We start from the raw sequence: 12,824 nt of genomic DNA, 5'->3' as shown, positions 1-12,824 counted from the left end.
TCCACATTTTTATTTTGTTATAAGTAGCTGCAAACTTAAAGATGACCGTTATGTGGTCCATGCACTTCCAAACTTCCAATATAATTGTTGTGGTTAGTTGTATCGATTCTAAGTTTCTAACTGAAGTTTTTGTTTTTTTGTAATTAACAAAAAAACTTTCACATTGATGAGGATAATTCTTCATATGAAGCTATAGGTATCAGGACAAATGTATCACTCAGGCACATTTACAAATAGTCTAACCACTTTTTTATTTGGATGTTTGATGACATTTCCTTTCTCTTTGAGACTTATTATACATGCAATTTGTTTTGCATCCGCGGTCATCCACGAGGCACGTAAAAATGGTTCTACATATATTATTTTGTGTTACTGAATATATTCTCTCTATTTTTTTGCATGTGATTATATAAATATGTGTCTACGCATTCCCGCAGCAACGCACAGGGTATCATCTAGTATATTCAAAGGCCCATGCCAGACAATCCTGAATGTTTCTATATTTGATCAAACCATACTGATTTTTTGTCACAAAGCCTAGAATTTGTTTGTAACTAGTTGCATCAGCATCATGCATCTTGTTAAATTCAAAAAATTGGAATTGAGGGAATTTCAAAGCATCAAAATCAATTAAGGGAAAAAACCCTAAAATGCATTCAATGATTCCAAGATGGACTTAAATAATGTTGGTTATATTTTGGCAAAGGTTTTGAGCCCAACCAAAAATGATGAACATTTTTATGGAATATTTTGGGCACTGAATTTAAATCACTATTGTATTTGAGTTTGAACTTATATTCATATATTTAGAATATAAATTCACATACTCATGGAATGAATTATGTGCATTTGGCTAGGTCCTTATATGTATCACAAAATATTTTAGAAACTTTTTGGCATTATTTGAATTTGTCTAAATTCAAAATAGTGGTAGAAACAAATAAGTAAATAGAAAATAGAACAGATAAATAAAACAGAACAGAACCTTACCTAATTACCTGGCCCAGGAGAGAATCGGCCAAGCCCACCTGGCGCCCCTCTCATCTTCCTCGTTTGGCTAGTACGCAGAGCGCGTTGCCGACACACACGCACACGCACCTAGCTACCTCCACCCTGCCTGCCTATGCCCCGACCCCCCTGGACATCACCACGCACGTCCCCAAATCCAATCGCTCACTCCCATCCTCTCTTCTCTCCTCCACGTCGCCCCCCGCCTCGTCCCCAAGCGCCACTGTCGCCGCTGTTCGCTGCCACCGTGTCCACCAAGCTCACCTCACCCCTCTGCCTTGTCCAACAGGTCCGCCTCGACGCCGTGGAGCACCAAGACGAAGCATGAGCCCGCGGGATGCCTGAAATGTCACCATTGTCTTCGTCTTCCTCGTTGGCCACCAAAGATCGCCGTCGTTGTTTCGTCATCACCAAGCTGTCCCCGAGGCTGCCAAGCACCTTGTCCGACTCCCTGTGAGCCCCGCCATCTTTCCGCTCTCTCCATTTGCTCGCCCCCATACCATTGTGTGGTTTCCCTGCAGTGACGGAAGATCACCGCCGCCGTGGCCTGAGCTCAAACGGGTTGCGCCCGTGCACTGCACCGAGCTCGTGGTGACTCCAGGAGGTTGCCCAGCTCTTTACCTTGCTCGCCCGTGCTCCGCAATGCCGTTTTCACCGAGATCCAAACATCGGCCACCGCCGCCAGTGAGGAAGTCCTGGATTAAGGGGTCCTCGGGCGTCCGGGCTATGTGACATGGGCCGGACTGATGGGCCGTGAAGATACAAGATAGAAGGCCTTCCCCCGTGTCCGGATGGGACTCTCCTTTGCCTAGATGGCAAACTTGGCATCCGGATGTGTAGTTTCCTTTATCTGTAAACTGACTCTGTACAACCCTAGGCCCCTCCGGTGTCTATATAAACCGGAGGGTTTACTCCGTAGAGGCTACAACAAATCATACAGGCTACACATCTAGGGTTTAGCCATTATGATCTTGAGGTAGATTAGCTCTTGTAACCCCTATACTCATCAAAGTCAATCAACCAGGAAGTAAGGTATTACCTCCATTAAGAGGGCCCGAACCTTGGTAAACATCATGTCCCCTGCCTCTTGTTACCTTCAATCCTCAGACGCACAGTTCGGGACCCCCTACCTGAGATCTGCCGGTTTTGACACCGACATTGGTGCTTTCATTCAGAGTTCCACTGTGTTGTCAACAAAAGGCTCGATGACTCGTTCGATCATCTACAACGATGCCGTTTCCAGGGAAGCTTTCCTCCTCGGCAAATTTTTTTGTATTCGGTGGTTTCGTGCTACATGACAACTCGCCTAGCCACCTCAAACAGATCGACAGCTATGCCCCTGGTCATCAGATCAGTTTCGGGAACCTAAATTATGTGGCTGATATTCGAGGAGACTTGATCTTCAAAGGGTTCGCGGCCCCGAACACTGCTCTGGCCTCAGATCCAAAGCAAACCACTAGGTCCGAAGATGGGAGTTTGGAGCCCACCGGACTCTCCGCTACAAATCGCACTATCGAGGATTCAGAGGTGATTATGTCCATGGTAAACTCGGAATCAGACCGGGTTCCTCCTATCATTGAAAGTTCGGACTCACCCCGGACTCCTGATCCGAACTCCCGAAGTCCATGCCAAGCAGGCACGGGGAGGAGGTTTGCACCCCAGCCAGCCCCGTGGATTCTCGCTTCCCCGGCCAATCCTCGCTCTTAAACAAGGCTTTGGACTTGATGCGATCCCTTGCCATCGCAGAGGAATCACTTCCGAATTATGCCCAACCCAGACTAGGGGCTGAGAGCGGGGAATTTCACGTCCCACCCACCACCCACTTTATAGCCACTGTCGAAGATTTAACTGACATGCTGAACTACTCCTCCGAAGACATGAACGGCATGGATGACGATGCTAGAGGCAAACAAGGCCAAGACCCGCCGATCATCGGACATTGGATGGCCACCTCCACATATGACGTGTATATGATGGACACACCCAAAGAGGATGACGACAACGGCAGGAAGGATCCAACTGAGGACAAGCCCGCTGAGGCACCTCCAAAGCGTCGACATCAGTGGCACAGCTCAAAATCGCGTCGCGAAAAATACAGCAATACCGGCACCGAAGACAATAACACTCCGAAGAACGCCGAAGACCCCGAAGCCCTTGTTGAGCCAACATCCGAACATGATGATTGGGAGGATGGGCAAGTTAACCCTGATGATCTAGTCAGGAACGAGGACTCAGAGGATAGTAACTATCTACCAATCTCCGAGGATGATGTGAGCCTCGGCGACGAAGACTTCATAGTGCCAGAGGAACCACTCGAGCAGGAGCGCTTTAAGCGCCAGCTAATCGCCACTGCGAGAAGCGAAAAAAAGAAGCAGCAACAGCTCCAAGCCAAACATGATACACTCAACGTCAGGTGGACCCAAGTCCTGGCTGCCGAAGAGTATGGCCTTCAATGACCAACAAGGAGTTATTCGAAGCATCGGCTATTCCCACAATTTGATGATGAGGTCGTCGAGCCCATACCGTCAATACATAACCATGCCGATGAACCAGACCATCCACCACGTGGACGAGATAAAGCGGCCACCTATGCCGAACATCAACCTGCACCACCTCACTGTAGAGGCAGAGAGACAGCGGTTCCAGGATACACCTACAACCTACGGCAGGACCTGAACAATAGAGCAGTCCAAGCCAGATCAATCTATGGATCAAGGGGGTGTGCCCCAATGCGAGAAGACGACCATCAAGCCTCGCGCAACAAGCACAACCTCATCCGGGCCGAAAACCGCATATGGACTTCGTCCGAACTACGTCGTGACATCGCCCGATACAGAGGCGCCACACACCCCTTATGCTTCACCGAAGAGGTAATGGAGCACCAGTTCCCAGAAGGGTTTAAACACGTGAACATTGAATCATACGATGGTATGATGGATCCCGCAGTATGGATCAAAGATTTTCTTCTCCACATTCACATGGCTCGCGTTGACGATCTCCATGCCATCAAGTACCTCCCCCTAAAACTCAAGGGACCAGCACGACACTGGTTAAACAGCTTGCCAAAAAACTCTATTGTTAGCTGGGAAGATTTGGAGGATGCCTTTAGAGACAAATTCCAAGGCACCTATGTTCGGCCTCCAAACGCCGATGACCTTAGTCACATAGTCCAACAACCCGAAGAATCAGCCTGGAAACTCTAGACCAGGTTCTTAATTAAAAAGAACCAAATTGTCGATTGTCCGGACGTTGAAGCCCTCGTGGCCTATAAACACAGCATCCGTGACGAGTGGCTCGCCCGACACCTCGGCCAAGAAAAGCTGAAGTCTATGGCAGCTCTCACCGCACTTATGACCCACTTTTGCGCGGGAGAAGATAGCTTCCTAGCTCGTAGAAGCAACAACACCAGCGACCCTGGCACCTCCGAAGCCAGAGACGGCAACGGCAAGCCATGGTGCAACAAACACAAGAGTTAAAGCAACAATGAAGATACTGAAGATACGGCGGTCAACGCCGGATTCAGTGGCTCTAAACCCGATTAGCGGAAGAAGCCATTCAAAGGAAACAAAGATGGTCCATCCAGTTTGGACAGAATACTTGATCAGCCTTGCCAGATTCATGGTACCCCTGACAAGCCTGCCAATCATACCAACAGAAACTGTTTGGTCTTTAAACAGGCTGGTAAGCTAAACACCGAACATAAAGGGAAGGGGCTGCCCAGCGAGGACGACAACGAAGAGGCTCGCCCAATGAACATGGGGGGGCAAAAGAAATCCCCCCCCCCCCCGAGGTAAAAACAGTTAACATGATCTATGTCACTCATATCCCCAAACAGGAGCACAAGCGCGCACTAAGGGACATTTATGCCATAGAGCTAGTCGCCCCAAAATTTAACCCATGGTCAGCCTGTCCTATCACTTTTGATCGCAGAGACCATCCGACCAGTATCCGTCACGGAGGTTCGGCAGCATTGGTCCTCGGTCCAATTATCAACGGATTCCATCTCACGCACGTCCTTATGGACGATGGTAGCAGTCTTAACCTGCTTTACCAGGACACTGTCCGCAAAATGGGCATTGATCCGACATGGATCAAGCCCACCAAAACCACCTTCAAAGGAGTGATACCCGGCATAGAGGCCTGCTGCACAGGGTCCATAACACTAGAGGTAGTCTTCGGCTCCCCAGATAACTTCTGAAGCAACGACTTGATCTTCGACATCGCCCCTTTCTGCAGTGGCTATCATGCACTTTTGGGACGAACCGCTTTCGCCCATTTCAATGCCGTCCTGCACTATGCTTATCTAAAGTTCAAGATGCTCGGACCACGTGGCGTTATAACAGTCAATGGGAACATGGAGCTCTCCCTCGGTACTGAGGAGCATACCGCAGCCCTCAGAGCCGAAGTACTGGGTGGCCTTCTCAAGCCAAATACTACATCAGTAGTTAAGCCCCCGGACACTTTCAAACGAGTCTGATCTAACCTGCATAATGGCAGTCCGGCTCGTCCAGAGCTAGATTAACAATCCGGCCTCCCTCCAAGCCGCAAACTGATAGCGGCATACATACCACGCGTACATAACTACGAACTAAAGATACCATGGGAAATGATGGTGGCACACCATAAATAAAGTCCATAATACAAATCGACCCTATCTGGACCCTCACATTCTTCCCTTTTTCCTCTTATTTTTATTTTTTAGGTTCTTTACAACCCACACCACTTTTTGATGGTACCAAGGGCCCTTTTCTAGGCCCCTCATGTTTACTCGATCGTTGATCCCCTCAAAGGATCATACACCAAGGCGAAAAGCAGCGCAGACATGCGGTAGAATGTCCAAAGGATCTTCAAGATCATCTTTAACTTTTTAGGACCTGTATACAGCTTTCCCTTGTGCTCGGCATGTAAAATAGCCTCGATGCTTATCGCATCCCCTGTAAAAATACGTTTTGACGTATCAATCAGACTATAATGGAAACAGTTTCGCCCAACCCTGTTCAGTATTGGCTTATCTGTATTCCCTCTTTACGATAGATTGCCGTATATACCTCGACACGATTTAAATCACCAGGGGCTCTATCCGGCCACGTATATTTTCTCAAACAAAAGAAGTCCAAACACTTTTATAGTATACTTCGGCGTCTCGAATATGGCATTATATGCATCGGCTCCGAATCATGTCTTTGGTCAACAGTTGGGTTGCCCGGCTCCTGTGATTACCACCTTAGGTTCTGCTTGTTCGGCTAAGGTAGTAAAGGGAGAACTACTGCAATTGTGTTTTTGGTTCGTCCGGTTAAGCACCTCAGTAGAGAAAGCCGAAAACTGGCTGTCATGATGCGGCGAGAGCTGGTCAGCAATTCGGCAACTTACTAAATCTCTAGTGATTTCTTTTGTATTATACGAAGGACTGGCTCTTCTCAGTCACGCGCCTAAGGCATCTAAGTTCGAATAGTCGCATAGACACCAGGGGCTATCTTACAGTCCCATTGTCAAACTCCTATGGCTAAGCGAGGGTGATAAAGCCGCATAGTCTGATTACCTGGTTCGCTGCACTGACACCTCCTTCACAGACCAAGACGTTGGGTCAAGTGTGGTTATGTGCTATCCTGAACACCCCCGTAGTATCTATGTGGGGGCTGAAGCCGACCACTGGCAAACTCTCAGGGATAAAAACGGTCGCACAGGAGGAAAAACACTTTATGATAAACGGCACAAATACATTACAAAATCCTTGATTTATAATACAACGTCTGGGAAGTTTGGATACATTCAGTCGAACATGATATCCTTCGAGCATTGACCCTCTATCAAACGGGCACCCTCTAGGACGTCTTTGAAATAGTGCTCCGGCTTGCGGCGGTCCTTGCCTCCTGGAGGCCCTCGACCGCCACGACGGCGACCTTCATTTTTGCCAAGTGCATCTTGACACGGGTGAGGCCATCCGCACACCTTCTATACATGATGAGCGCTTGACCGTGACAACTCAGGGCAGAGCGTCGACGAGTCGCAGCACCAGGCCAAAATAGCTGCTTGGAATGGGTTCGGTTGGCCACAGCGGGACTATGATGTCCCTCATGGCCAATCAATCCGGACATCCTATGCAGCTCAGCCCACTGCGCCATTTGGTCATTCAATAGCGTTGGGCGCTCCTGCATCGTGAACTGTGTCCAGAATAGCTTCTCCGCCGTGTGCCCCTCCTCTGCCCGGAAGAACTATGCGTCATCGGCGACACTCTTCGGAAGATCCACAAAGGCATCTGGAGCACTCCACAGTCGAGTGAGCAAGGCATACTTCTGGGTGCCGAATTTACTCTGTAAGAGAAAGGGCTTACCAACCACTATCTGTCTGGCCTGCTTGATCTCCTCACGCGCCGCTCGGGATTCGGCCCGCGCCTCCTTGGCCTCTTAAAGAGCCTTGTCAAGTTTGGTTGCCTAGGCTTTATTCTTCTCTTCTAGGGACTCGCACTTGCTGGTGGCATCCTTGAGCGCTTGCTCCTTTTCGGTCACCCGCTCCTCTTATTGGTGGTGGACGACCTGTTCGGACTTCAAGTCCTCGGCCGCTTTATCAGCGGCTGCTTTGTTCACCCTTGCCCGCTCCTTGGCCAGGGCAAGTTCACCTTTGAGGGTCTCAACCGCAGTAGTGCTTCCTACAATCATACACATAGCAGCACATGAGCTTCAGCTCAAAGTCTGCATATTAATACATGCATGATTGAGATATTTTGAAACATACCTTGCGCTTCATGAAACCTATTGTTGATGGGACGAGATCCTCATCGGCCAGCGCCAGCTTACGCTTGAGCTCGGATTCTTCGGCGGCCTGGGCGGTTGCCGATAGCAGTGAAGCCTATTCCTCAAAATAGACAAGCACATTATCTCCTACGAATATTATCGGTCCTTTGTTCAGCTTTTTTCCAAAAGCTGAACAGAGTCTTAGGGGCTACTATCTGTATACAGGCATATTTTTCATATGAAAAGCGGTCAAGAATATTACATCGCATACCTCAAAGCCTGTTAGCAGGCTAGTGAAGGCTTCGTTTAGCCTGCTCTTGGCGGACTGAACCTTTTCAACCACCACACCCAGCAGGGTGCGATGCTCCTCCATGATGGAAGCACATTGCAGTGCCTCCATCAGTATGTTCGGCGCCTCCGGATTAGTAGAAGTTGCCACTGGAGATGGCGCTCCCCCCTCCGAAGGGGGTCGCTTATTCGGTTGCAGAGCCACTTGGGTTTCCGGAATGGTGTTTGGCTGGGGGCCAGAATGGTCAAGGCCCCCACCGTCAGTCTCCACGGGGATTGCTCCCCCCGTATTCTTGATAGGCAAGGCATTACCCTCTAGCTCTGTTTTGGTGGCCTCCCGTACCGCTCGGTTGCCCGGAGAGGCCCTTCGGGACAACACTTCGATGTCATTCGTGGCGATAGGCGGGGAGGCTTGTGGAGGCGACTCGCTCTCCATCATCCCCGGATCTAAAGAATTCCCGACCGACAATTGTTGGGGGAGGTCGCGGGCCGGACTACATCATACAATGTGTTAAGACCACAATTATAAAAAACAGACTTATATAATGCATCCTCGGATACTTACGATGCAGCGAGGGGCTTCGACCTGGGGCGCCACTCGGGGATGGCTTTGGCATATGAATCTGAGCCGTCCAGGAGGGATATTTTCCCCCTCTTGGCGCCTCCGCCTCTGCGTATGCAGAGGCCGCCCTTTTTTCTTCCTCCCCTTCAGGGGAGAATTGCTTTCTGCCTCCTCCTCCTCTTCATCTTCATCTTCCTCGTGGGAGGAATGAGTTTCGGTCACTTTGGAGACTGCGTCCGAAGTACCTTTACGGAGGAGACCACCTCTGGCCTCCTTGATCTTCTTCTTGGCCTTTTTCTCCGGCGCCTGATAGGGCGCCGGGACAAGCATCCTCATTAACAGAGGATCAACTGGGTTTTCGGGGAGTGGAGCCGGACACCTGACCCGCTCCACCTTCTTTGTCCATCCCTGTTTACAGGATGGAATTCTCAGTGCACCCCCTTTGATTGATGAAATAAGTTATGTTCGGAAATTTAGCACTTACTGGAGAGGCCGGATGATTGCAGTCAAGGCAGATGTCCTCGGACGTCTTTGGCCACGACTTTTGAGTCTTGAAGAGCAGCTTCCAGATCACTTCGTGCGTCGTGCCGAAGAACCGCTGCAGGATCCGCGACCCTTCCGGATTGAACTCCCACATGCGGAGAGGTCGGCGTTAGCAGGGAAGAGTTCGGCATATGAGCATCACCTGGATCACGTCAGTGAGGCTAGTTTTCTTCTCTATGATACTTTTGATGCGCCTTTGGAGCATCAACACCTCGTAGGATGATCCCTAGTCCAGACTCTTGTTGGTCCATGACGCAAGCCGCAACGGGGGTCCGTATCTGAAAGTAGGAGCGGCTGCCCACTTGGTGCCGCGGGGTTCGGTGATGTAGAACCACTCCTGCTGCCATGTCTTGACGGTCTCCACAAAGGCCCCTCTAGGCCAGATAATGTTGGGGACTTTGCTCACCATGGCGCCGCCATAATCCGCGTGCTGCCCGTCGACCACCTTCGGCTTCACGTAGAAATCCTTGAGCCACAGGCCAAAGTGTGGGGGGATGCGGAGGAATGCCTCACACACGACGATGAATGCCGAGATGTGGAGAAAGGAGTTCGGGACTAGATCGTGAAAATATAGCCCGTAATAGAATGTGAGACCATGAACAAAGGGGTGGAGGGAAAACCCTAGTCCGTGGAGGAAGTGAGGGATGAACACAACCCTCTCACCGGCCTCTGGAGTGGGGATGACTTCCTCTTTGGCAGCGAGCCTGTGTTTGATTTCCGTTGTCAGGTACCTCGCCTCATGGAGCTCCTTGATGTCCTTCTCCATCATGGGGGAGGCCACCCACTTGCCTTGAGAGCCGGATCCAGACATGGTTAGAGTGTTTGGTGGTGATGGAAAAGATTGAAGCTTGGGCGCTGGAGCTAGAGGACGAAAGGACTGAGGAAGAAGAAGGCGTGGGGTAAAAATATGGGTTATTATCCCCTTATAAAGGCAGTAAATATCAAGCGCCCCTCACAAGCCTTAAAACTCGCGTATTCCCAAGGGGTCGTGCGAACGGCACAGTTGGATTATCCATACCGATTTGATGAGAATCCCGCAATAAGGGGACACGATCGCTGCTTTGACAAGACGTGTCAATAGAGGTCGTGCCTCGAAACACGAAGCGGGAGGCCACAAAACAGTTCGAAATAATGATAAGGCTAGATGTAACTTCTCACCAAAAAAGCTCTTGTAGTATTCGGAGGAGGAACCCGCCTTGCAATGCCGAAGACAATCTGTGCGCCGGACACATCATCATTGGAGCCTTGTTTAGGGGCTACAGAGGGAGTGCTGGATTAAGGGGTCCCCAGGCATCCGGGCAATGTGACATGGGTCGGACTAATGGGTCATGAAGATACAAGATGGAAGGCCTTCCCCCGTGTCCGGATGGGACTCTCCTTTGCGTGGATGGCAAGCTTGGCTTTTGGATGTGTAGTTTCCTTTCTCTGTAACCGACTCTGTACAGCCCTAGGCCCCTGCGGTGTCTATATAAACTGAAGGGTTTAGTCCGTAGAGGCTAAGACAAATCATACAGGCTAGACATCTAGGGTTTAGCCATTATGATCTCAAGGTAGATCAACTCTTGTAACCCATATACTCATCAAAGTCAATCAAGCAGGAAGTAGGGCATTATCTCCATTAAGAGGGCCCGAACCTGGGTAAACATTGTGTACCCTGCCTCCTGTTAACTTCGATCCTCAAACGCACAGTTCGGGACCCCTTACCTGAGATCTACCGGTTTTGACACTCACAACCAGCTCTGTTCCGGCGAGCTCCAGTCACCCCAGCTCTAGCCACCGTCACCGTTGGATGCGCCACCCCGCCCGCTCCGCATAGATGCTTTTCGCGCTTCCAACCGCCCTCTATAGCGCAAGTCCAATGAACTTTCGACGTCACTCCGGCCGTACCATCCTAACTCCAGAGACTGCTGATGTGGCGCGGCCATCAGCAACTAATCCCCCCTAATTAGCCCTCTAACAGACACTTACATCCCCCACCATAGGTTCAAACCCGAGTGAGCGTCAGGTGTGACCGGGATTAACCCTGGGTCACTGACAAGTGGACCCCCCTGGTTAGGTTTGATCTTGGTCAACCCTGTTGATTGGTTGATGTCATGCTGACACAGTTAACAATTTTCTGGATTAAAAATAATCCAGGAGATTCGAGAAAATTTTTAAAACTTCTAAAATTCATAGAAAATCAACTGCAACTCCAAATGAAATAATTTATATACGAAAAATTCTCAGAAAAATCCAAAGAATCTGTTTAATGAGTTTCCATGCTTGTTTGAACAACCTACAACTATTGTGTTTGGAAATTTGATCTAATGGAATTTGAAATGTCACATATGGTGTTTGAATTTGAACCTTGGGTTCAAGCCAACTTCATCTAAACTGTTGCTAGTTGCATTAGCCCAAATCATAGCAAATTGCCATGTCATGATCATACATCATATTTTTGCATCGCATTGATTATGTTCCCTCTTGTTTGCCGGTGTTTTCCCCTCTCAGTAGATGTTGTTCCGATGATCAGTTCGATGACACCGATGAAGAGCTTTACTATCTTCAGAAGTGCCAGGCAAGCAAACCCCCTTTGAGCATTCCGATACAATCACACTCTCTCACTCTTGCTCTCTTTTACTGCATTGGGACAACAACTATTCAACGGTTACATGTTGTGGTAGTTGAACCCATTCCTCTACGTGAACTGTCTTTGCCACATTAACCCACTAGCATGGGTAGGAGTTGCTTGAGCCATGATGTGCCTACTCATTCATGCTTGCTTGTTATGCCTGATGTGCTTATAGTCGAGTCATGTCTGATTCATCTGGGATGGATTGGAATGTTGGTGAACATGTCCTATTTATGAGAGCTAAGTGTGTGCACACGGTTTGGTAAAGGTAACGATGAGAGGCCATGTAGGAGTACATGGTGGGTTTTCTCATTGAACCCGTCCTCAAGAACCGAGTTCTGTGTTTGTGATCCGAGAACAACTACTACCACACGTTGGGCCCTAAAATATGATCCCGCCTGACTTACTAACCCCCTTTCCTCTATCCAGGAGTTGCAAGTAGTTTTTGGTGTTCGTAGTATGCTGTAGGCCGTGCGTAGCGCTGACCCTAGGGGTGGGCTGTGATGTTGTAGGCAAGTGGCCCGGTGTATTGAGGCACCCGTTTGGTGGGTTCGGGAACCCTGCACACATCATTTGGGGCCATAGTGGAAACCTCAGCCGGACTTCCTTGCAGATGAAATGAATAGGCCATAAACCTGGACTAGAGACTTGTGTGGTTAGTGAGGTCGTGGTGTACACCCACGTCGGCTTTCTCTTGAAGCCTTCTTTCTTTATAGATGTTTGTTGCTACTTCTTGAGCTTGCGTTGGTTTTGCCCTTGAAGAGGAAAGGGTGATGTAGCAAAGTAGAAATAAGTATTCCCCTCAGTTAGAGAACCAAGGTATCAATGAAGTAGGAGACAACGCACAAATCACCAATACCTGCACAAACAATCAAACACTTGCACCCAACGCAATAAAGGGGTTGTCAATCCCTTCACGGCCACTTGCAAAAGTGAGATCTGATAGAGATAGATAAGACTAAACAAAATATAAAGTAAATATTTTTGGAGTTTTTTTGGTTTATAGATCGGAAAGCAAAAGATTGCACAATAGTAGATTGGAAACTTATATGATGGAAAATAGAGCCCGGGCCATTGGTTT

Source organism: Triticum urartu, chromosome 6A (assembly GCF_056163025.1).
Source record: "Triticum urartu cultivar PI428250 chromosome 6A, HENAU_Tu73, whole genome shotgun sequence".
NCBI lineage: Eukaryota > Viridiplantae > Streptophyta > Magnoliopsida > Poales > Poaceae > Triticum > Triticum urartu.
This window is presented reverse-complemented; position numbering follows the sequence as displayed.